This window comes from Herpailurus yagouaroundi, unplaced genomic scaffold, assembly GCF_014898765.1.
Source record: "Herpailurus yagouaroundi ecotype Mexico unplaced genomic scaffold, PumYag 28, whole genome shotgun sequence".
In the NCBI taxonomy this organism is placed as follows: domain Eukaryota; kingdom Metazoa; phylum Chordata; class Mammalia; order Carnivora; family Felidae; genus Herpailurus; species Herpailurus yagouaroundi.
In genome coordinates this window covers 28,072,734-28,094,849 of record NW_024412376.1, presented here as the reverse complement: position 1 = coordinate 28,094,849, position 22,116 = coordinate 28,072,734, and the positions used below count along the sequence as shown (strand labels likewise).

The window sequence follows — 22,116 nt, the reverse complement described above, 5'->3', positions numbered from 1 at the left end:
ATCATTACTAATTTAAATGCCTAAAACATATTACTTTCTTTCCATTTTTCATTTTCCTGCAAGTGCTCCTTGGTTTTCATGGTTATAAGTTGCATACTTTTTTAGTACTTGAAGCTTTAACTCACCACACATTTTACAATAGTAAGACTTAGAATCACAAATCTAATACTTCTAATACACACACACACACACACACACACACACACACACACGGGGAAATTTTCTCTTACACAGTTTCTAAACAGAATTTTCTCTAAAGCATTTTGTTTTCTCTCAAGATTACACAATTGGTGTATGAAAATTACTGTTCTCACAATATTTGCATATTTTAGAGTAAAAATTATTTACTGAGAAAATTCAAGACATTGAAACTACCAGGGTGGTGACCCAATTTTGGAGGTTCCATAATTATGTCTAAAACAGAACCTGCTAATAGAGCTCAAAGCTTTAGTTATCATATTTTGAATGCAATGAAATGCTGTGAGGGCCTTCATTGTCCTCAGTAGGGGAAAGGGCTTGCCTAGTGACTGGTCTGCAGGAGATAAACAAAACGTATTCTAATGTGATCCAAAGTTAATGAACTTTCAAGCATGCACGAAAGGAACAAAATTCAAATGCACACATCAGTGATTTATATAGCTATAACTTAATTATTTGGGAGGAATTTCCATTTGTGTTATATGTTCTATTATCGATGTAACTCAATTGGATTGCCTTCCTATATTTGCATTTTAATGCACTAAGAGGATTTAATTTGAACTTTTCTCCCACAAGGCTATTCCAAATGGAAATTTATTTCTGCGTTACTATTTGAGCTGTATTCCATTCATTACGATCAAACATGTCACAGTATACTATGTTGCATACAATCACTCAGAGTGTGTGATTAGTATGGAATCAAACTCAACTTAATTTTTTAAATAACTTTGTCAGCTCTGGAAATGGCACCAAATTCAAAGTTGTGCTTCATCATGATGAGGTTGTAAACATCAAGAACATCCTGATTATTTTGAAAATTTGATTAGACAAATATAATGATCAATAGGAAAAAAGCATATGCATATTTCATCAAGGAGCCAATACAGAAGATCAAAAAGAACAAGGTAAAATCTGCTAAACTGTACACATATTATTGTAATCTTGTTTATTAAATTGTTATTTTTATAAATTTATTTTTTGTTTTGGAATTTTTATAAAAATGGCTGTAAAAGTATATACTTTAGAATGTGAAATTAATTCTAAATAGCAGGTATCCACACAGAATTATTGTTATCATTGGTAAATTAAGAAGTGAGAATCCTCAAAAAAATTTTAAAAACCAAGTTTTTATATAATACAATAGCATTTTGATTAGACACACATCTACTACCAGTACACACACACTCTCACACACACAAAGACACAAGTGCAAATCCACACAAACATGCACATTTACATATAAAAATAGAAGACTCAAAGGGGCACCTGGGTGGCTCAGTCAGTTAAATATCTGACTCTTCATTTTTGGCTCAGGTTATGATCTCATGGTTTGTGAATTCTAGCCCCATGTCAGTTTCTGTGCTGACGTCACAGGGCCTGCTTGGGATTCTCTCTCTCTCTCTCTCTGTCTCTGCTTCTCTCTCTCTCTCTCTCTCTCTCTCTCTCTCTCAAAATAAATAAATAAACATTTAAAAAAATAGTCATACACATAAAATATTGGAATTTATTTTTTAACAAATAATGAAGGAGAAATATTGTAATTATCTCAGCTTCTCAGCTGGTTTTAAGAAGTGAAATCAAAATACATATTTGGAAACATTTAGGCCAAAATGCTTAGAATATTACCAGTAAGTATGACAGAAATAAAACTTTGTTTTTAAAATATCTATAAAAATGCAAGTTTATAGAGATTTTTGTATAGTATTTATAGTCTAGATTGCCTACATTACACAACAAAAAATTTTAAATTCCAGAAACCTATTTGTCTTTCAAAGTGAATTTTTGCCTCTGGTATATATCCATTGATAGTTGGCAAGAAAAGACAGTCTCATCTTAACATGGGCATCAGGATATGCCATTGCAAGGGAAGAAAACATAATCAGGCACCAGCTCTTAAATACTGGTATATAGGGTGTCTCTGTTATGTCTACTCCCTTCTCACTGGCTAAACAATTCACATGACCACATCTAATACTTTCAGGAGGATGCAACTGTGTAATCTCTCTATATGCTCAAATAGTAAGGAGGGTAAAATGTTGGTGAGAAATAATAATTCCTACCATACTTCAGGATTTTTTTTTCAAATAAATTCTACCCCAAAGTGGAACTTGAACTTACAACCCCAAGATCAAGAGTTGCATGGTCTATCCACTGAGCCAGCCAGGTGCCCTTTAGGACCTTTTATGTGGTAAAGTTTATACTATCCTAATGTGTATTATGATTCTTTAAGGATGGTGGTGAGACTATATTGAATTTTCTAAATTTTCTGAAACAGTGATATTTTAAGTAGAATATTTTTATACTAAATTTCTGTGAGCATATATTGAAATAGTAATTTATGCAATATTTTAACTTAGAAAGAGATAAACTAAAAATAATTCACAACTGTACTATAGTAATTAAGATTTTTATTTTTTATTACTGAAATATCTAATTATAATAATTCTTTATTCTTATAGCATGATAGTGGTATATCATCAATTTATCTAAAGAATAGTCCCTCTTGGGGCACCTGGGTGGCCCAGTCAGCTAAGCATCTGACTTCCAGCTCAGGTCATGATGTCATGGTTCATGAGTTTGAACCCCACGTAAGGCTCTGTGCTGACAACTCAGAGCCTGCAGCCTGCTTCAGATTCTGGGTCCCCCTCTCTCCCTGCCTCTCCCCTACTCGCACTCTGTCTCTCCCTCTCAAAAATAAATAAGCATTAAAAAAATTAGAAAGAAAGAAAGAAAGAAAGAAAGAAAGAAAGAAAGAAAGAAAAAGAAAGAAAGAAAGAAAGAAAGAAAGAAAAGTCCCTCTTTAATTGAAGTAACTGTAAAATTTTGGGGAGATTCTATTCTATTGGAAGAATCAAATACAAAATTTCCTTCCTAGAGTAAATTCCTTAATAATAACTTTCTGTCATAATTTCTATGCTCGTTATGAAGTGGAGTTAAAAATATGTTCAAATCTGTAGTTTTCTATATACATAAAATTACGAACTACCCATAAAATAAATCACTATATCTATAGCTAAAATGGCCTCTTTTGGGGCGCCTGGGTGGCGCAGTCGGTTAAAGCGTGCGACTTCAGCCAGGTCACTATCTCGCGATCCGTGAGTTCGAGCCCCGCGTCAGGCTATGGGCTGATGGCTCAGAGCCTGGAGCCTGTTTCCGATTCTGTGTCTCCCTCTCTCTCTGCACCTCCCCCGTTCATGCTCTGTCTCTCTCTGTCCCAAAAATAAATAAACGTTGAAGAAACTCTTTAAAAATAAAAAAATAAAAAAATAAATAAAATAAAATGGCCTCTTTTCACATTATTTTAATGGATAGCCCCTTTTATAAGTTTTAGGTTTACAGAAAAATTGCAAAGATAGTTCATATACCATGCCATATAGTAACCATATACCCAACCAACACCTGGTGTCCCCTATTGTAAATATGTTTGTATGATACATTTGCCACTATTAATAAACCAATACAGATACATTACTATTAACTAAGGTTAATAAAGTCCATACTTTATTCTCAGTTCTTTAGTTTTACCTAATGTCCTTTTTCTTTCCCAAGATCTCATTGAGGATGTCACATGACAGTTAGTAATTATGTTTCTGTAGACCCTTCTTCACTGTGACCTCACTTAAGTCTAAGTTTCATTTTTCATAATTTTGTAAATATTGTCATCCGGGAGTTAGCTTCTTTTTTTTAAGTAGTTTTAAATTCATTCATATTTATTTTTAGAGATAGAAAGTTCAAGCAGGAGAATGAAAGAGAGAAAGGGAGAGAGAGAATCCCAAGCAGGCTCTGCACTGATGACAACACGGGACTCGATCCCACGAACCATGAGATCATGACCTGAGCTGAATGTAATCATGAGTCCAACACTTAACCAACTGAGCCATAGTTTCTAAACTTATCTTTTTAGTCTCTCCCCCTACATAATATTGAAATGTTCCTTTTCAAATAATGCCAACCAAGTCCAACATTAAGAAGCACTTCACAAGAAGCTGTTTTCACAACAGGCAAAAATTGGATTTTAAATCTGTGGTAGTGCTTTGATACTTATTTATTTTCCAAGTATGTCCTATAATAAATGCTGCAAGATTTCTTTGTAGTACAGAATGATAAATTCACTCCACTGTTGTGAGAAAATACAAAATAGCGTGATAAATCCCAATTGGATTCACATTTTTTGTGCACCATTTAAGTTAAAATTCTACTAGATATCAGTTCACTATCCTTTCTCTGAAGAGGTTTTCTGGAAGCATTTTTTTATTGTTTGTATTGTTTCTTTAGTATATCCACTTCTTATTCATTTGTGTTTACAAATTTAATGTTTTAACTATATAGACCACTTTGGGAAATGACAGGCATTTTTACATGTACCATTGACCCATTCTCATCAGTTAATTCACAATCTGACATACCTATAAAACGGCAGATTACTGATCAATATTTAACTAAATTTAATATCTAGAACTTATAAATAAATACTTAAAAGTTGAGGCCAGCAGAACTTTATCATATTGGATGAGCTTGTGAAAGACTATTCCATACTAGTTAACCAATTCTTCCCTCTGATAACCACAAGTAGTTTATCATTAAGAAATCCTCAGACACAATTAAAAGTAAAGTGAGATCAAATGCACTCTTGATATTTTTTTTAGTGTTATAGTTATTGTGTCACCCTAAATTCCTTTTATATTATGTCTTGAATTTGGAGACTTTCAACCATTATATTCAATATATGCGTGATTCTAGTGGATCTTCAATTTAATGTATCAATATAATACACCATTGAAAATGTACTTATCTACATATTAGTAAGTATAAAAATTCCAACTGACTTGAGAGTTTTAGAGGATATACATATAAATATACATATATATGCATATATATGTATATATACACACACACACACACACACACACACACAAACACAATATAAAAATAGGATACTACTTATTTCAAGGTAAACATAATTAAAGTTAGAGTATTCACTGTCAATAATAAATCATCATATATATAGTTCACCCTCCACAGAGATAATCATTTTTCTCTTAAACATGTAAAAGCATTCCATGATGTAGCCAAAAAATGATATGAAATTTCTTGAAGTCCATGTGATTTAGTACCACAGTTTGGCTTTCTAAGTCAGGCATTATCAACTTCCATTTCCAAAGGAATGACTGTCAAAACACTATCCCAATGAATACAATTTATATAATTTGACATTAATTCTAAGCGTTATAATGATTACAAAGGGTAAACTCTTATGAAGTAACATATGTACTACCCAGCCTGAAAAGCACATATACATTAAAAATGTTCAACATTACTCTACCAAAGCTTGTGTCAGGAATAATACTGGAAATTCAAAGTCAAAACCTTTTGTTTGTACCACTTGCTGTACGATTACAGGTATGAGACTCATCAATAGAGTTCTAGCATTCAAAAGTTATTACAATAACATCATCCCCCAAAATGAAATGCCTGAAAGTATCTAGTTCAGAATTATACACAAAAATCTGGAAGTGTGCACTGACTGGAATGAAACCCATACACAGTTGAGTTTAATCCCAATTAAAATGAAATGGTTTAATCTTTGTTTTCCCATTATTAAATCAGATGATAATAAAGATCCCACCCAATGAAAAATTCAATGTAGATTCAGTTCATTTTTCTATACACTTTTATATGCATTTGTATAGACATACTATATTTAACTTTTATTAGACTAATATTTTTTTAAAAATTCTGTTCTTATAAAAATGCAAGATTACATTTTTACTTAATTTGTAAGTCAACTTCAATATAATGTCTACTCTGACACGTTTATAAGATAAAATACTTGGAAGTATACCAGAAATAGAAGTTCTCATATGCCATCATTTAGTGATAAGGCTTGAATGAAAAACACAGATAAAATTACATTAATAAATTTAGTTTTATTTTCTCTTTAAATTACAGAAAGTTTTAATTCATGGTGCTTTTGCTTTTGCAAAACTGGAGAATTTCTTAATTAAAAAATAATGAATAATCAGGATTGCATTTGGATAATGTATCTTTGTTTAGAGTCACAGATATTTAAGAGAGAAGTTACTTTGAAGAATCTTATGTACTTGAGAAACCCAAGTGTTTTCTTAAAAAACCTGTTGGGCCTAAGGTATTTTTACTGAAGACTTTAGACATTGAAAAACCCAGCTTGCATGAAAATTATGAAATCAATATTATAGAATTCTTAATATATAGTCATACAGCATTGCCTTTGAGCCTGGGAGGTCTATGTCTGTGATACTGTGGCCTTTAATGTCCCCAGAAGCCCTGGTTCAACCTTGGTTCTACCTTAAAAGCTCTTCTAGGGGCACCTGGGTGGCTCAGTGGGTTAAGCGTCCAACTTCAGCTAGGGTCATGATCTCACAGTTTGTGGGTTTGAGCCCTGCATTGGCTCTGTGCTGACAGCTCAGAACCTGGAGCTTGCTTCAGATTCTGTGTCTCCCTCTCTCTCTGCCCCTCTTCCACTCATGCTCTGTCTCTCTCTTTCTCAAAAATAGAATTAAAAAAAATCTTCTAAAGCTGTATTGAAATAATTTAAGTGTTGTCTAGAATCAGGCTTGAGGCCCAATAATTGGTGAATAAATAATAATAATAATAATAATAATAATAATAATAATTTATTTAATAGAATCCAATTTTCATTGACTTTGTAAAATCAAGTTAAAGTTCTCTTAGATTAATGGCCAAAAGACATACAGAGAAAATTTATAACAGAAGAATTACTTTAGGAAACATTAAAATATCACATTCACTAAGCAAATATAGGCAGAAATCTAGAAAGTGTAATTTTCACTGTTCAATTAACAAAATTGTAACATGCAACACTATGACCAAGTATCTCAAATATTACTAGCCTAAATCTATAGTAATAATTATAGAAAATAAAACAGCAATAGCCATTTCTAAACTTAAGTATGATCAGGTGATTTTACCAAATAATTCAACTTCTGGGAAAATTTTAAAATAACAATAAAAGCTTTGAATGGATTTCAAACATTTTAAAAGTTTGTAGATCACTCAGCATTCATATAAAAACTGCATGCCAAGCAATAGAAAATAAAATATAGATTTTACTAAAATGCAAATTTATTATGATTTCAATAATCACATATGCTGCTATTAAATTTAAGTGTCCTATGGAAAATGGCAATGAATTCCAAAAATTGTCATTATGCAAGAAAAGAATCTATTAATTTAGCATTAAATAAGGACTAAATAATACTGAAACTATGTTCGAAGTTAATAATAAAATTTCCATTCTTTTTCAAAAATGCTGTTATGTAATAGCTCATTCTTACAACATGGTAGGTTTTCAATTGAACCCTTGGGATATAACACTCTCTGATGCATAGACAATAATTAAAATTTTAATTTGAAAAAGTGTTTTAAATTAGCAAGCTTTATATTTTCAGCAAAACTTGGGAAAATCCTGGAGCAAAGTCCCAATCAAAAATAGCCTGAGTTGTTGCTTTCAAATTTATGATATATATAAATATGGGACCTGGCTCTTGGTATGAAGTTGTTAAATGAAAATATCAGGTCTGTTTAAGAGTTTCTGCAGATGGATGTCCTTTATCTTTGTGCCAGTTTTTGAAATTTCTAGAAGGATACTGCCACAAGTCCTGCATAGAATACAGACCTATGTTTAAGTCCAGTGTATTTAAGCTAACCAGTAACATTTTAGGATAGGGCCAGACTTAGTTTTAAGATTATCACAGGTTTAATTTAAGCCAACTAATGCTTTATAGAAGTCTCTGAATACTAGGCGTCTAGTTTTCATGTTCTTTTTCTGAATCAAAAACCCTGTACAGAGATCTAAAAACTGGAACAATAAAGCCCCAGTATCACAGAGCTGGATCTTCATAGCATTCCAACAATTTATAAGTCAAATCTGTTTACCTTCTGTTACAAATAGGACAAAAAATTAGGGGGAAATGGGGAAGCCTCTTCAAGTGCTTAAATAGCCATAAGCTTCACAACTTCAAAAAGGTTATTTTGCACTTAAGGATACTTTTATTTCCTATATATGAAAAAAAAAAAGAAAAAAATTATTGAGGGAAAGCATAGTGACATTAGAAAGCTAGTATCAAAATATCCTTAAGGCCTTCTTGAGCTCCCTCTACTGATTTTTAGACAGTTGTTAACCTGACCGAGATGTTTAACAAAACATATACAATTATCAAGATGTCCAGTCGAGTGCTAGCATTAAGAGCAGTTTTCACAGCTGGACACAGACTTCTACTCCAGACATTATCAATTAAATCGTACTATTTGTGCACAGACAGGAAACAAACTCAGTGAAAAGACTTTCCCCATACTCAGCCCTCAGGAAATGAGAAACAGGACACTTGCTAAAAGAAACAGTCATGGAGGGCATATACTTGAAATCTTTGCTGTCATTTAATTGTAAATATGTAGACATAAAATACAAAGCATTTCTAGAACTTTTTTCACTTCATTTTTACATTTTTTAGCTCACTTAATTATGACTTCATGAGGAATCTCACCAAAGGAAGTAATTTAGGGAAAATACTGTCACAATTTGTGCAAGTTCTTTCAAGCCTTATTTATTTTCTTTTTTTTGTAAATTCACTAACTTTTGAGACTCTGCCAAAGGATTGAGATGTTGTGCATGTAATTGTTGCATTTATTTCATAAAGTTATGGGTGTATTTATATCTCATTTATTTTCTTTTGCTCTTTCCTTACATGGTCATATGATGTCACACTTTTTAATGAACACTGTGGTTTCTCAAGCATGTGCACAAACCCAAAAGGCATACTAAGCATTTCCCTTTCTCTAATAATGCCATAGTGTTTAAGTTAATGACTACTTGACATAAATACCAGCTCAGTGGATCATTGCCTCAAAGGAACATAGATTTTAGAGCACTTAAGTTTTCTATGAAAGGATGTGAAGTTCTGAACAAATAAAGTGTATAATGCACCAAGAGTACAAATGAGTTTTCAGGAATTCGCTTTAAATCCCAGAATTTAGTTGCAATATATGCTCCGTATGGTGTATTTAACAGTGGAAAGAAAAGTTAAATAACATATTTCACATATATTGCAGTGCCAGGCAAAGAAGGATGTTAATCTTTATTAACAAGACCACCACAAATAAAAAGAATCTTTTTTTTTTTTTCATGATGGGAGCATTTTGGATTTTGTCAATAATTGGACATTCAGAAATGAAAGAGATACTATTTTAAAAAACACATACAGATGTCCAACAGGTACAGAAAAAGTTGTTCAACATAACTAATCATCAGGGAAATGTAGATCAAAACCATAATGAGATATCACCTCACATCTGTTAGGATGTCTATTATCAAACACAAAGAAACAAACAAAAACCCTGTGCACTGTTGGAAGAAATGTAAAATGGTATAGCCACTATGGAAAACAGTATGGATAGTCCTTAAAAATAAAAAGTAAAAAATAAAATTACCATATGATGAACTGATCCAACTCTTTCTAGCTATTTATCTAAAAGAACAAAAAGCAGGATCTCAAACAGATATTTGTGCTCCCACATTCATTGTAGCATTATTCACAATACCCATAAGTAATGTCAACATCAGAAACTACAGAATGGGGACCACAGAATGTCAGAGTTGGCACCCCAAGATAACTCCTACCTTAGATACAACTCTTAATCCTCAGTAATCCTTACCTAGTTTACTTTTGATCATGGCACTTATCAATAATAGACATGATCCTCTGTCTACTTTGCTGATTGTCTCTCTTTCTGCAGAAAGACTAGAGAGGCAATTTTGTTTCTACCATTCTCACTCAACCCCCAGCAACCAAAAGGGCACCCGAAACACAGTAGCCATTTATCAATATTTATTGAAATAATTATTTTATAATAAATATGGTCTTAATGTTTTTAAGAAAATTATTGTTTATTAAAATTAAAAATTGAGTTTATATACAAATTAATCTTTTAGCTTGAAAAATAAATTTTAACGTTTATTTTTGAGAAAGAGACAGACAGAGTTGAGTGGGGGAGGGGCAGAGAGAGAGGGAGACACAGAATCCAAAGCAGGCTCCAGGCTCTGAGCTGTTAGCACAGAGTCTGACACAGGGCTCGAAATCACGAACTGCGAGATCGTGACCTGATCTGAAGTCGTATGCTTAATGGACTGAGCCACCCAGGCGCCCCATTTTAGCTTTTGTCAAGCTAAAATTATCTTAATTGTATGTAAACTATAAAAGATATAAGTGCAATAATATTTTGTATAGTAAATGTTAATAAAGTAATTGTCTAAATATTTACCAATCTTTAGACAAGAACAAAATTATTAGTATCATAAATGTGATATTCTTTTGAAAATGACATTCTTTTAAATTTTTTTAATGTTTATTTTTAAAAGAGAGACAGAGAGAGTGAGCCTGGGAGGGGCAGAGAGAGGGAGACACAGGATCCGAAGCAGGCTCCAGGCTCTGAGCTGTAAGCACAGAGCTTGATGCAGGGCTCAAACCCACAAACCATGAGATCGTAACCTGAGCCAAAGTCGGATGCTTAGCTGACTGACCCACCCAGGTGTCCTCTAATTTTTTTTTATGTTCTTTTGAAGATGACATTCTTTAAAAATGTAAAGTTTTTCTTTAAAAGTGTATAGAAATAAATTTTGTACTCTTCTAAAAGACAAATATAAATATCATTTTCACTTTCTATGTAATTTATATATCATTTGTAGAGCATAATATTAAATATAAGTCCCCGATTTTTATGGAAAGATCCTATGTTGCATAAAATAAGATAATAACAGTAAACCCTTTGTGTGGTTTCAACTTGTCAAAGACCAAAGACTAAATAAATAAATAAATAAAAGATAAACAAAATCTAAACTCTAAAAACATGAACCAATCCATGAGCATACATGTACAAAATCATCATACCAAAACCAATCCATTAAATATGCACGATGCTACATAATGGAAGTAAATATAAAAAAGAATCAACTTCAATGAGGATTATATAATAATATGTATATGAAGTGATTTTAAACTACAATGTTTTGCATACATGCAAGAAATTCCTAGGGTCTTCCTTTATTTTGTTTTTTTTTTATATTAATATTCTTTTTTTTATTTATGTATGAAATTTATTGTCAAATTGGTTTCCATACAACACCCAGTGCTCATCCCAAAAGGTGCCCTCCTCAATACCCATCACCCACCCTCTCCTCCCTCCCACCCCCCCATCAACCCTCAGTTTGCTCTCAGTTCTCAACAGTCTCTTATGCTTTGGCTCTCTCCCACTCTAACCTCTTTTTTTTTTTTTTTTCCTTCCCCTCCCCCATGGGTTCCTGTTAAGTTTCTCAGGATCCACATAAGAGTGAAGCCATATGGTATCTGTCTTTCTCTGTATGGCTTATTTCACTAGGTCTTCCTTTAAAAAGTGTTTAAGATTAATTAGAAAGAACAACCTAAGACACATTTAAAAAATCCAAAGGCCACACCAGATTGTTCACTGCATAGCTCAGGTCATAAATGCTGGGGATTAGTGGCACAACATCAATGGAGAAATATTCTAAGGTTCAAGTAGAACTTGAGTCAGGTATGGTAGGTAGTATGTTACATGAATCCCAATGACCCACACTCTTGTATAATCACCTTACCTTGTGGGTAGACATAACCTTTAAATTGCTTTTGACCAATAGAACATGACAAAGGTAATATATTGTTCTTATGGTTATGTTACGTTATATGGAAAGGAGAGATTTTAAGATGTAATTAAGGTTCCAAGTCAGTTGACTTTATGTATATCAAAAGAGATTATTCTAGCTGGACCTGACCTAATGAGGTGGGCCACTTTAAAAGTGGATCTTAGGGGTGCCTGGTGACTCAATCAGTTGAGCCTCTGACTTTGGCTTAGATGGTGATCTCAAAGCTCCTGAGTTTGAGCCCCGCATCCAGCTCTGTGTTGACAGTTCAGAGCCTGGAGTCTGCTTAAGATTCTGTGCCTCCCTCTCTCTCTCTCAGCCCTCCCCCAACTCTTTCTCTCTCTCTCTCTCTCTCTCTCTCTCTCTCTCTCTCTCTCTCTCTCAAAATATAAATAAACATTAAAAATTTTTAAAATTAAAAAAAAATAAAAGTAGATCTATAGGTCAGAAACTGAAGGAATCAGTGAAATTCTTATCTGGCCTTAAAGAAACAAACTTCCATTAGTTTTAAGCTGAAAAGAAAAGAAAAGAGAAGACAAAAGAAGAAAAGAGGAAGAAAAGAAAAGAGAAGAAAAAGAAAAGAAAGAGAAAAAAAAGAAAAAGAAAAAGACTCTCAACAGCCAGTGATCTTGGAGAACAACAAACTTGGACCTCAAATAAGAGCCCAACCCTGGCTGAAACCTTGATGTGAGATCCTGAACAGAGGACCCAGATAGTCTGTACCAAGACTTGTGACTTACGGAAACTGTGAGATAATAAATGTTTAAACCACTGAGGTTATGGTAATTTTTATGCAACAATAGAAAACAAATACATACATGTAAAGAAAAATAGACATCTTGGTAATATCCAGGGTGACACTAACATGACATTACTTGCAACAAAAACTAAAGACTCAGAAAAGCACATATGAGCACAATATGCTCTTATACTATGAAAAACTTGGCTGGAATTAGAGGAGTGAGATGTAGGTGGAGATTGTTGAAAAGGCAACAGTCCAGACAGGGTATTGGTTTTCTGTAGAGGGAAGGATCATACTTTATATTTTGAACAATCTCTCTTTTACATATGTGCATTGCACATACGAGAAAATTGAAAATCAGATTGATTGCTTGAAGCTACAGAACCAGTAAGAAGGATCTTAACATCAAGTAGAGAATTTCAACTTGATACAGTAAAAATTACAGATCCACTGATGATTTCTGAAGAACACAGTGACATTTAAAAGCTTACTTTAACTGAGAGGAATCCAGAAGAGGTATGAAGTGTGTATCAGGAGAGCATAATGAGGATGATCATGCAGCTGGTTTCAGACAGAGTTTGGTTTGAGTCCCAGCTCTGTGGGCAGCATAACTCTTTAAGCTTTGGTCTTTCACTACTATCTATCTCTATGAATAGCATTGTGCATATAAAATATAATACTGCTTATAGAAATTAACATATTGTATGGCATACTATGAATTACCAAAAAATGTACTTGCTAATAACATCACTAATTATTATTACTGCAGGGAAGAAACAAGAATCAGGGAGATCAATGTAGAGAGTGTCAAAATAATTCTGATTGAGATGGGATACTCTAGGTCAAGGTAAAAGTGATACGATGAGGGAATAGAAAATAGAGAATTAGATAAAGGCTATGTTACAAAGGGAGGAATATCAAAACTTGGGGAGTTAGTGCATATAGTATAGTAAGAATGATGTAAGTTTAAGACATCTATTAATTTTTCAGACCTCGGTGAATAGAAAAAATGTCATTAACTGACAGGCAAAAAAATTAAGATGGGGGACCATGTGAGGGATGAGATGATGAGTTCATGGAATTTATGCTGTCACCATGAAATCAAAGTTAAAATGTCCAGCAGACCTTTGTAAATACATTAATGGAGTTCAAATCTGGGCCAGAGCTATATATTTGGAAGATCTCTGTGAAGAGAGAATAATTGTAGCTGTTGGAGTGAATGGACTTCCTGCAGGGGTCCACAGAGAATGAGGAACAGTGAGTCAAATGAATAGTATACAAAATGGTGCTGAAATTTCAAGGATTAACAACTTTTATACCAGTCTTCATTCCAAAAGGTAAACACTGGATATTTCTAACTAATATGTAAAATATTTAATGAAAGCCCTATAATCTTACACTAAAATATTTAATGAAAGCACTATAATCTTACACTTTTAAGTTAACTTTTCTATAAATCAAACTTTTCTACCTCCTTTGGGATCCATTTAATAAGGACAACCCAAAACTTGGATAATGAGGATTCACTAGGGAATCTGATGCAACTCTGTGGCTCCCCTAGGAACTGTGTTATAATTACTGCCACCAGTACTCACCTTTTCTCCTACTCAGTGAGCTTAATGCTATATGAAAACACAGAGCATCAACTAGAGGTCAACATTTCCCTTTGTACCTCAAGTAGAATAAATAAACAATGAATGAAGTATTTAATGTTTCCTAAGTGTTCAAGAGCCCATTTTAGACTACCTATTTTTGTATTGTGTTTCAAAACTAATTTTATTTTGATTACTTTATTTCATCTCACAGACCATTTGAAATATTAGTAGCTAACTAGTTTGAAGGTTTAAACATGACTATCAGTTGATAGCACAAGTGGTAATTTCAGGAAGTGGCTAAAGTTCAAGATGTATTTGTATTTGATATTCAGTAGGACTTTTTAGAGGGAGAAAGAAAACTAGAACTATTAGGAAACATTAATTACTGTATTCTACTGTTTCTTATTCTACTTATTGCCTGCTCTTACTCTTATTAATGTTCTATGAGATAGAATAATGTAACATCTTTCTAACATTAAATACAGAGGAAAAGCTTCTTAAAGCCTTTGGTATTGTGCATTCTAAAATGTGTATACTAAACAATAAATACCACAAAATCATTTAAATATAATTTAATGATTAAGGGAAGACTTGGAGAAAGAGGGCAAAGTAGGCATTCACATTTAGTAAAAGTCTCACAGAAAATGTGTAGTTTTAAATAAGACACACCCAGTTGAATATTTGTCTTAAACAGAGGTGCTGGAAGTGCACAGCATAGCTGCAAAAGGAGTGAGCTGGGTTTGATTGTCTAATCCACCTATTCCTGGTTGTGTGAGCACATGCTGGAGAGGTGGACAACTTTCATCCGAGTTTCTGCTTTCTCCTATCTAAAATGAAGGTACCATGAATTTTTTTCACAGTTATACACATGTTAAATGACCTAGATAAAATGGCCTGAGTAAAACATGCGTACATATATATGCATAAAATATATGTCTACACATATTAACCCTTTGAATGATATCCTTTTCTGTCTTCTTATATAAGAAAATCCAGGCTCAAAGACTTTTTGCTCAAATATCAATAGGTAATTTGCCACGAGACAGAAGATGTGTATACTAGAAGCAAATCACTCTCTCTCTTTCTTTGGAAGGATGAATGGGACCCCCTCCTCAATCCTAAATGAGGCGGTTCAGACTCTGGTTGATGTCAGGATCACAGCAATTACTGTAGCTCTGAAAAAGGGGGCACATACCTACAGAGTACATGGGGGCATTTGTCCATTTGTCACATCATGTTAGTAAAAAATCTGTAAGGGTTTTAGAAATTAGAAAAAATAAAGCCTTGATGGTCATTAAAACACTACCTAATGTGTATTGTGGAAGTGGTCCAATCACAAAAGGCAAATTATTTCCATTTCATCATCATCTTTGGGGAACACAGTTCAGGTTTGTATGTTCTAATTGCTACTGTATGTATGTTTTAATTGCTACCTTAGTGCTACTTACACAGAAAAAATATATCACTAAAGTAAGCTTCTCTTAACTGTCAATTACAATGGTATATTTAAATAAAACTGAATGAAAAAAAGTATTTTCAAATCCTTTGCATTGTGTTTTAGAACTTCTAGCAGTGTTATGAACCAGTGTTACGAGTTGGAATAATATTCTCTGTATTGACATGCAAATGAACTCACTAAGCAACTACTTTGCTTCCGAGATTTACATAATGTGATACTAAAAGCCACATTAAATTAATATTAATTATTTGGTTTTAAAGCAAGAAAGTTCAGAGTTAAGTGGCTCTTCTTCTCACATTTTAACACATCTATGCATGTAACATTGATATACAAAGAATAAAAATATCTTAGGTATAGGGATCTCCAAACTCTATCCCTTAGAAGTGCATGGCCTATTACCCAGAGATATAGGAAGTAAACCTGATGTATCTCTTTTAGAGATAGAAACTTTCAAATCCTTATCAGCACTCATATTTTTTTTTCAGAATCAGTGTGGTAATATAAACTCCTCATTATGGACACATCCATTCTGCTTCTTATTCCTGGAGAATTTTCATTTCCAATTGTCCCTTCCCTTGCCAATCAGCATGAGAACTTATGAGTGACATTTTCATGGCAAAAAACTGGTGTGTGCTAAAGCATAACAGCCTAAATAGCAAAAACAATAACAGAATGAACACATTTGCCACTAAAAGTATATACTGTATTTCAGCTTGCTATGTAAATTATTTTTGTATTAAGTAACATTTCTTGAACTTGAATGTTCAAGATCATTCCCATTGCATGTTTATGGTAGAGCCTAATTTACTAAGAAATATATATGTATACACACACACACACAATGTACACACATATACACTCATTATATCATGCACTTATACTATTGTTTAACTCCTTCTCTTTAAAAAACCCATACTAAGACTCAGTGAAATTCTGAATTTATCAAAAACACTATCTCATTTACTATAATAATATTAACTTCCTCAATGCCAGGGTGATTAAAGCACAAAGGGACCAATTGTTCTGTTGCATGGTGTGATGACCAATTTCATGGGAAAATTAGGATTTTCCACAAGGGTCCCTACAGCTCACCTTAACTAGTCTATGCCCAAAAGACACTGGAGGTGTTGAAGCAGAAGATGATTAAGTCTGTTTGGTAAAAGATAATTGGTCACATGGGTGTTGCAATAATGTTAACAACAGGAAGTATTTTTTCTGACCTATTAGTTCCAAAGAATCTTTAGAACTTTATAATACATTAAGTAATAAAAATGCCAGAAGCAGATTTGGAGATTTGGAGCAGAACTAATAGAAACATATTATTGAAGGTGTTTTGGTCTCATCAATAAACAAGCATTAAACATGAAAAATTGTCATTATTCAAAGACAATTCTCAATAAACTATTACTTCCATAATCTTTTAAATATAATTTTAAAAGTTACTTTTAAAAAGTCAATTTCCTAAAACTTTTTAGTGTATTTCAGGTTTATTATTAATTTTTTTAATTCTCCATTGTACACGTTAGTAAATAGATTTTAAAAAAGAAAGCAATATATAGCCTTGATAACAGAAAACCCAAATCGTTTCATCTTGGCCTTAAATATAACCAAAAATGCATACTTATTTCATCTTATCTGTAAGAAAAAAATCTGTCTAGCAATACCATTTTTAAATTTTTTACTAGATCAATGTGCTTTAAGAAACTGAGAAGCAATTAAGGCAACTAGAGTATGTCATGTGACATATAATTAATTATTTCAATAATCTTTCTATACACTTTGTAAACTTTATCATCTTGAAGTAAAAAGTTCTGTATATACTTGTAGTACTTAGCAATGAAATGAATTCATTTTTTAGGAGGCTATCTACTGTGGTATTGAATATTCCTTTGAATTCCACATGGACAAGTTATAACTCCAAAATATGGTCATTTTCTTTGTGAAGCAAAAAATTTATGAAGGGACACCACATTTGACTGTCTTTAATAGGTATCTTCCAATTTGGCTATTTTATTTGTTTACAGTAAGAAACGTATTCTACATCCAAATAGTATACCCTATATGCTAAGTTTGGGTTTATTGTGGTCACCTAATTTTACCTTACTTCAGAACTAATATATAAGAGCTAAATAGGTTTAAAAAAATCAGGAAAAATGTATCTAATATTTTAAATTTGCAATCTCATCGAAACTGCCTCCTTAGTTTCACAATTTCCAATAGCATATTTTGATTTTAGTATTTAACCATCTCACTGTGACTTCACCTGAAAGAATTTCAGATACTGGTAGTTCAAGAGAACTGTTTATACTCAAAGGAAGCCATACATCTTGGAAAACTATGCAAAAAGAAGTCAATGAGATACTAAAATACATTTAGGTGAACATAGTGTTTATTTCTGTTATTGCATTTCAAGTAAGTTATAAAATTACAATATATATTGTTGTTTCCATATGACAAAGAAAAGGAAACTGACATTAAAAGAAGCCATAATTCTGTTTGAAATTCCATACTTTGAGCATGTATACCCATATAACTAGTTTTAAAAAGAAAATTTTAAAATGCATAGAAGAAAAAAATTATTATATATTAATTTAAAGGAGGCTGTTTAGTGGGAGCTTCATGGCCCAGTATTTCATATATTCCCTCCTTTGCTTCTCTACCTGCTTAGTCTTTAAAAAATTTTGTATCAATATTTAATGTAAGATCACATGACTGACAGGAATCCTACAAAGAACAATCTTATTGGGGTAAAACATGAGAACAACTTAAGGGGATTTATATTTAACCTCTAGTGTTTGCAATAATATCCATTTCTTGCAACAATCACTCTGATGTACTAGTGTGCTGTAAATAAAATGAAAAATCTCTATGCAGAAAAATTATTTTAAATAATTAACTTTAAAGCTAAAGTTCATACTCGTAAGTGTAATGCCACTAGAAAAGAAACATTTACCGTAATTAAAAATATACAAATATATAAAGTTAACTTAGTATACTCTTTATTTGCTGAAAAACATAGCCCTGGTCAGTTGAATGATACTTAGTAAGTCTTAAACAGCTTATATTTTACACATTCCTATTAAGATAGGATGTCTAGTTGCAATCTTTCCCTGGAATGTAAACCCTCCCCTCTCTGTTTTTCCAGCCATCATTTATCCTTAATCAAATGTCACTAAAAGAGATAAATGAAAAATCATAATTCTACTTATCAGATAAACAATATGCCTTACATAGAAAGTCATGAATAGTGATAACAAATACACAGAGCACGAGTTAACTTCTATCATTTAAATATTGTTCACTATAAGAAGTACTGTTCAGTGGTTTTCTGTACTGAATTCTTTCTTCATACCCACTCAAAACACACTACCAATTGACAAAAGGAACACAGCTTCAAAAGAAAATCTCCTAAGTAGAGAAAAGCTCTCTGTTAAACATGCAAGAGGTTAAACATTTCTGAAATAGCGAGACATTTTCTCAGCCCACGCTTCCCAGTTCCATTCAATTACCAACAGCAGTAGCGACTATAATACAAGCTAATACTGTATTATTAAATCAGAGCTTCCCATTTACATCCACCTCTAACCTGAGGGGGTGGAGAGGGGATGACATTTACTATTCAATAGCAGGACAAACAGCCCCAACTTGGAAATACACATGACCTTGGGGTGCAGAATTCTCAGAGACTGAGTTTCACAAGTTTTATTTGGATCTACTGCATAACAACACATCTAAATGAACCCAGCAGGATATGAATGCTCTTATCCTTACCACCTCCCCTCCAAAAATGTTAAGAGAGCTCTGTACTTTGCAGTCTATGCTGTAGATACCAGAGGTAATATTGATTAATCAGAGATTAGTTCACTCAAATATTTCTTCAAGATTGCATTTGCTTTAAACAACTTGTTGGTTGATTTATTTACTGCAATTTACTAACATATTTGGGGCTTGCATTGAATGGTTCTTGTTTCTTGAGCCATGCTGGAAGTGTTGCTCTACAAATATTTATATTTATAAAGCAGAATGTAACCTGATGACATTAACTTCGCAAAAAAACCCAAACCCTCAACTTCCCCTGTAGAATTCAGTGCTTAATCACCAATAGATGTGTTTGTAATAAAAATAATAATAGCAATTATTAAGATAATTGTTGCAATCATTGCCAAAAGTCCTGTTTCAGATTAGAAAAATCGTAACTTGCTTTTAAATTTTTGTATGGCACTCTGCATTCCTCCCCCCTTTGTAATAATTTATAACATATTCTTTATCTTACCTTATTTTAAGAGTCAAAAAAGTCTCCCAGAAAGATTCTTAAATGGTGTAGGTATAGAAATCACAGTAATAATAATAGTTAAAAAAAAAAAAAAAAAAAAAACCTAAAAGATTGTTTTAGCTGGGAAAAGAGGAAAATAGTTTGGTCTAAAACTATAGAAATCTCCAAAGTCACGCTTGAATGGGCGCCCAGGTGGCAAAAAGAGGACTCTCTCCCACGTCCGATACCACACTCCTTTGTCAAGTTGATATGGTCCTGCTGGTGAAGCGGGTCCCGCAGGGCACAGAGAGTGCAAGAGGGCGTTGCCTCGAGGTGCTGAAGCACCCCGTCCGCTCGCGTCCCAGGTTCAGCACCGACAGCCCAGTGGACAGCACCAGCTCCTCTCACCTCCAGTTTGTCTCAGTCACTGAACCAGGCTGATTCTCGCGCCTCCTCCCACAGCAAAAGCTGCTGCCACTCAACCCGGGCGCGCCCCGCCCCCATCATCTGACGTAACTATTTTGCATATCAACTCCCTGAGAGGTGCGGGGCCGCCCCTTTGACTGGGCTTCTGGTAGGGTCAGCTGAGGCAATCGAGGCGACAAAATCCAGGCTTATGACCAACGTGGACTTCATTGGACTTCACAATCCATTCACCACCGGTCCTGAAGAAACTAAATGCTTTTGGCGTGGCAAGAGCTTTTGCCTTCGCTGGGACTGCCGTTTCTGTGCGCTCTAAAGATCGCTGCTGGCACAGCTCTGGCAGGAAGAAGGGGCGGAGGGTGGGGGCAGTGGAGCACTGAGAGGAGAGGCTGGGGAGGCGGGTGGAGAAGGGACTAGGGAATAGAATGAATCCATCCAACCACTCCAAATAATATCCCCGCTCCTTTTGATCTTCCTAGCCAAACTTTCCTCCTGCTCCCTACCATTTGTTTACTGGAAAGGATGTCTGGTGTTCTGTTCCCTTTCCTCGGTTCAGGGGGCTGCTAGAGGGAGTCGCTGCAGCAGAAACTTGTTTAGGAGAAAAAAATTGCACTGAGCACTGGGAGAAAATGTGAAAGCTGGCGATGCTTATCATCATTCGTAAACAGAATCTTTTCTTATTTTTTATGTGAATGATGCATAGCATATATCAGAATTCATGTTTTCTTAGAGAATCTACAGAATCTTCCCTCTTCGTTCTTATGATTTGAATACATCGTCAAGCTATGTGAAGTTGGAAATTCCAGGGTTAAAAAAAAAATTAATAATGAAAAAAGTGAAAGTTCTCAGCTTCAACTTCCACTGCCAAAATACTGAAGGTTATGTAATATTTATTATGTCTAATATATCAATTGTTCTCTGAAAGATGGGGTATGCTGGAAGCATTTCATAGCCTTTAGCAATTCTCTTACTATATGTGATGTTTCTTGTTCCAGTGAGGCTCTGAGGGCCTTGACAGCAAGAGAAAGGGCTGCCATGCCAGATTTCTGACTGCTTAAACTTGTAAACAAATACTTTTAGTGAACTGGAGCAATTAATCTCCTAGAAAGATCATTATTCACATACTGTCCACATGTCCCACCTACAGCCAGCAGGACTTACTTGTACAAAGAAATGGGCAACTAAATATTTTCATAAACAAAGTCATTTATTCAAGAAATTTCTTAGCATGCAATACATTGTTTTCCATAAAAATGCATATATCCTGATATTCCTGGAGTGTAATATTATTCTGCACTGGACCCGCTCAGGAATGTTTGTAGGGAATCTGATGAAATGAGTATACTTGTTTATTTTCCTAACAAGAAACATAATAAATTTGATTTTCTGCAAAATTTAAGAAATTATTTGAGGACACACATTTATTTTGTGGGCAGATATACCCAAATCCTTTCCTGAAAGGTAGTTAGCAAGATTGAGGGGAAAAAATGATAATTTTTCTTCGGAGGGAACTTTCTTTTTTCTGCTTTTGAATAAACTTTCCTTTCCAGCTTTATTAAAGAATTTGTCTATTCCTTTCCTAAATATCCAATTCCCTTGGAATATCCCGCAACATATTTAGATCATCCCAGGTAATCTTCATTGTTTTATTTTCCTCTGACATCTATTGATTTTATGTAAGTATATAAATAACTAGTGCAATGCCTTTTTGCACTGCTCATTACATGCGTGCGCGCG

At 33.7% G+C, this 22,116-nt stretch overlaps 1 protein-coding gene across 1 annotated transcript in view; it reads right to left on the bottom strand.

Annotated features, from left to right (window-relative positions):
• The window catches only part of FSTL5 (follistatin like 5), a 795,291-nt gene extending 774,606 nt beyond the window's left edge, over window positions 1–20,685 (bottom strand). Inside the window, exon 1 of the mRNA XM_040471352.1 lies at window positions 19,978–20,685. The gene's annotated coding sequence lies outside the window, so the exon portion shown is untranslated. The remainder of the gene's footprint in view (window positions 1–19,977) is intronic.
• Window positions 20,686–22,116: the final 1,431 nt, after the last annotated feature.